The sequence below is a fragment of the Sinocyclocheilus anshuiensis genome, unplaced genomic scaffold (assembly GCF_001515605.1).
Source record: "Sinocyclocheilus anshuiensis isolate Anshui unplaced genomic scaffold, SAMN03320099.WGS_v1.1 scaffold1680, whole genome shotgun sequence".
In the NCBI taxonomy this organism is placed as follows: Eukaryota; Metazoa; Chordata; class Actinopteri; order Cypriniformes; family Cyprinidae; genus Sinocyclocheilus; species Sinocyclocheilus anshuiensis.
Window position 1 is genome coordinate 114,659 of NW_015558569.1, and position 4,765 is coordinate 119,423.

Below are 4,765 nucleotides of genomic sequence, written 5' to 3' on the forward strand. Positions count from 1 at the left end.
AGTGTGTTCTGGTGTTGGCTGGAGGTGAGGCTGCTCACACGGTACCGATCACCCTTCATTTACAGAACTCCCCGGAGCCCGGCGGGTTGAGCGTGAGTTTAGTGTGTGTGAGAGGCGCAGTAATGAGACGCAGCAGCGCTGCCTGCTAAACCTGTTACAGCGCACACATGAGGAGCGCAGAGCTCGACCGCCGTCAGTGATCAAGGCCACATCACACACACTGCTGCGCTCAGCTCCTCAGCGCCGGGGATGAAGGGGTTCGCGGGACACACTCACACACGCTAGCGTTGCGTTCAGAGTGTTCTGTGTAAATGAAACGCTGTGCTGTTGTTTTCTGACCTACACAGCAGACATCCCATCATGCTCTTGTCATCAGTCAGAATGTGCTGCTGCTCAGATGAACGTCTCACTGATGGAGGATCACTGAGTCTGAGTGTGTGTTACAGGACGAGACATCAGAGCTGTTCAACACACACCGTCAGGGATTGAAGCCTTTCAGTGAACAGTTGATTCGTGAAGATTCGATGAGTTTTTGTGAGGTCTGTGAGGAGTCATGGGTAATGAATTGAGGCACAACTTTAGTGTTGTCAGAAAAAGCTCCTTTCTTCAGTGGTTGAAGCGCAGCTCTGTATTCATTTAAACACCAGCAGCTCATGATCCAGTGTTTTCAGTGTCTCAGAGCTGCTCAGGTTTATTATTACTATAGTAATATATTTGTTATTACATTTTTTATTTATCATTATTATAATTATTATTGTATATTCACATTGGCTGTGCTCCATTAAAACATCAGTGCCGTCTGACCCTCCTGTGGCGGTTTGTCACCTTTTCCACCCCGATGTGTTTGGGTCCCTGAATAATGACATTTGTATAATTGGGCTCGTGTTTTATGACTGACTGTGTGTGTGTGTGTGTGTGTGTGATTGTGTGTGTGTGTGTGATTGTGTGTGTGTGTGTATGTATGTGCTGTTTGCTGCGTTTGAGCGTGTCTATTTATTAATAAAAACAGGTGCAGATGGTGCGTCGCTAAGATCGCTTTCCCCAAAAACACAGAAATGAAGCGAGTCGCGCCAGCTTTCATGACGTGCCAGTGTGTGTGGCGAACATTTGCTGGGCATGTGCTGGTGTGTTTCCCGTCCGCGGCGCTCGAGACTCCTGTGAATCCAGATCTGCCCCTGACCTCTGACCCCGTCTCAATCCGTGCGCTGGCGCAGCTGCAGCGAGGCGATCTCTGCTGAACGTCAGCCGTTACGCGCCGAGCCACCCAGAAGCACTACAAAGCCAGGATGAGAGCGGTTAAGTGTTTGCAGAGGTGCTCGAGGAGGAGCGCTTCTCCCCATCAGAGTTGATCACAGACACAGACTCATTACCCAGAGAGCACTGGGCTCCCACACACACGCTGACTGCTCTCAGCTGGAGACGTCGCTGTGCTACTTTCACCGCAGAGCTTCTGTTGTATGAGCACAGAGATATTGAACAGAATCGCTGTCACACTGCACATATTACACAGCTTTATATTTCATTATAAAGTGTTACAGAGATTTATATCATATTAAAGAGCGTTGTGTAACCAAACAATGTTTCCAGTCGATACAGAATCAAGAAGACATTTGTGAATGTTATGAAGAACAAACATCTATTCATTAAAGTCTGTTTCATTCGAGTGATTAAATAGAAAGTTTAGTGAATGATCTGGATGTGAGCTGCGGCTTTATTTACTCAGTTCAGTGTTTGAATGCGTGATCTGCTCTAGTAATAGTTGTTCATTATCATGTTATTTAAAGAGCCATGAGTTGAGTTTCAGTTTGACAGTCTGCTGTCTCACAGTGACTGATGTGACACGCTCTATATGTGCAGCGACTCCATTAACAATCCCTCATGTTCATACAGACAGGGAAAGTGTTTTCCGAGTTTCACTTTGATGAAGTGTGTGGGTGTGATGTATTTGATCTGTGAGTCTGTCAGGGGGAGGCAGCCTTCAGTCCCGGTGTGTGAGTGTGTGTTCGAGCTCCCGCAGGTGTGTGTGCAGGCGACGCGTGCGCAGGTGCTGCTGCTGCAGTGCATGTAACGCAGCTGGACACACAGTGTGGCAGGCGGAGCCTGCAGCATCATCAGCGACAGCCTCATTAGCCACGCCTACAAGACTCCAGGTACCTGCATGTTCACGTGTGCCTTTGAAAAGCCTCGAGTGTGTCGAGTGATGAGGTGTGTGTGTCTTCATGGAGGTGTTTCATAACGACTGCGGTGAACTCCAGTTAGAAGCGTCTGTTTGATCACATCACACTCGTGTGTGTCCTTGTGCTGATGGAGTGTGTTGTCCTTGTGTGTGTCCTTGACATGCAGCAGAGGAATCTGTCTGATCTGAGACACATTCATGGAGAAACAGCCACGTTTGTGTGTGTGTGTGTGTGTGTGTGTGTGTGCGCTTCACTTTAGCTCTCTCCTCTCCTCTCCCCTCCTCTCCTCTTCTCTTCTCTCCTCTTCTCTTCTCTCCTCTCCTCCTCTCTCGCTCTTCTCTCCTCCTCTCTCCTCTCCTCTCCTCTTCTCCTCTCTCCTCTCCTCTTCTCTCCTCCTCTATACTCTTCTCTCCTCTTCTCTTCTCTCCTCTCCTCCTCTCTCCTCTCCTCTCCTCGTCTCCTCTCTCCTCTCTTCTCCTCTTCTCTCCTCCTCTATACTCTTCTCTCCTCTTCTCTCCTCTCCTCCTCTCTCGTCTCCTCTTCTCATCTTCTCTTCTCCTCTCCTCTTCTCCTCTCTCCTCTCTTCTCCTCTCCCCTATACTCTTCTCTCCTCTCCTCCTCTCTCCTCTCCTCTCCTCGTCTCCTCTCTCCTCTCTTCTCCTCTTCTCTCCTCCTCTATACTCTTCTCTCCTCTTCTCTCCTCTCCTCCTCTCTCGTCTCCTCTTCTCATCTTCTCTTCTCCTCTCCTCTTCTCCTCTCTCCTCTCTTCTCCTCTCCCCTATACTCTTCTCTCCTCTCCTCCTCTCTCCTCTCCTCTCCTCGTCTCCTCTCTCCTCTCTTCTCCTCTTCTCTCCTCCTCTATACTCTTCTCTCCTCTTCTCTCCTCTCCTCCTCTCTCGTCTCCTCTTCTCATCTTCTCTTCTCCTCTCCTCTTCTCCTCTCTCCTCTCTTCTCCTCTCCCCTATACTCTTCTCTCCTCTCCTCCTCTCTCCTCTCCTCTCCTCGTCTCCTCTCTCCTCTCTTCTCCTCTTCTCTCCTCCTCTATACTCTTCTCTCCTCTTCTCTCCTCTCCTCCTCTCTCGTCTCCTCTTCTCATCTTCTCTTCTCCTCTCCTCTTCTCCTCTCTCCTCTCTTCTCCTCTCCCCTATACTCTTCTCTCCTCTCCTCCTCTCTCCTCTCCTCTCCTCGTCTCCTCTCTCCTCTCTTCTCCTCTTCTCTCCTCCTCTATACTCTTCTCTCCTCTTCTCTCCTCTCCTCCTCTCTCGTCTCCTCTTCTCATCTTCTCTTCTCCTCTCCTCTTCTCCTCTCTCCTCTCTTCTCCTCTCCCCTATACTCTTCTCTCCTCTCCTCCTCTCTCCTCTCCTCTCCTCGTCTCCTCTCTCCTCTCTTCTCCTCTTCTCTCCTCCTCTATACTCTTCTCTCCTCTTCTCTCCTCTCCTCCTCTCTCGTCTCCTCTTCTCATCTTCTCTTCTCCTCTCCTCTTCTCCTCTCTCCTCTCTTCTCCTCTCCCCTATACTCTTCTCTCCTCTCCTCCTCTCTCCTCTCCTCTCCTCGTCTCCTCTCTCCTCTCTTCTCCTCTTCTCTCCTCCTCTATACTCTTCTCTCCTCTTCTCTCCTCTCCTCCTCTCTCGTCTCCTCTTCTCATCTTCTCTTCTCCTCTCCTCTTCTCCTCTCTCCTCTCTTCTCCTCTCCCCTATACTCTTCTCTCCTCTCCTCCTCTCTCCTCTCCTCTCCTCGTCTCCTCTCTCCTCTCTTCTCCTCTTCTCTCCTCCTCTATACTCTTCTCTCCTCTTCTCTCCTCTCCTCCTCTCTCGTCTCCTCTTCTCATCTTCTCTTCTCCTCTCCTCTTCTCCTCTCTCCTCTCTTCTCCTCTCCCCTATACTCTTCTCTCCTCTCCTCCTCTCTCCTCTCCTCTCCTCGTCTCCTCTCTCCTCTCTTCTCCTCTTCTCTCCTCCTCTATACTCTTCTCTCCTCTTCTCTCCTCTCCTCCTCTCTCGTCTCCTCTTCTCATCTTCTCTTCTCCTCTCCTCTTCTCCTCTCTCCTCTCTTCTCCTCTCCCCTATACTCTTCTCTCCTCTCCTCCTCTCTCCTCTCCTCTCCTCGTCTCCTCTCTCCTCTCTTCTCCTCTTCTCTCCTCCTCTATACTCTTCTCTCCTCTTCTCTCCTCTCCTCCTCTCTCGTCTCCTCTTCTCATCTTCTCTTCTCCTCTCCTCTTCTCCTCTCTCCTCTCTTCTCCTCTCCCCTATACTCTTCTCTCCTCTCCTCCTCTCTCCTCTCCTCTCCTCGTCTCCTCTCTCCTCTCTTCTCCTCTTCTCTCCTCCTCTATACTCTTCTCTCCTCTTCTCTCCTCTCCTCCTCTCTCGTCTCCTCTTCTCATCTTCTCTTCTCCTCTCCTCTTCTCCTCTCTCCTCTCTTCTCCTCTCCCCTATACTCTTCTCTCCTCTCCTCCTCTCTCCTCTCCTCTCCTCGTCTCCTCTCTCCTCTCTTCTCCTCTTCTCTCCTCCTCTATACTCTTCTCTCCTCTTCTCTCCTCTCCTCCTCTCTCCTCTCCTCTTCTCTCCTCCTCTCTCCTCTCCTCTCCTCTTCTC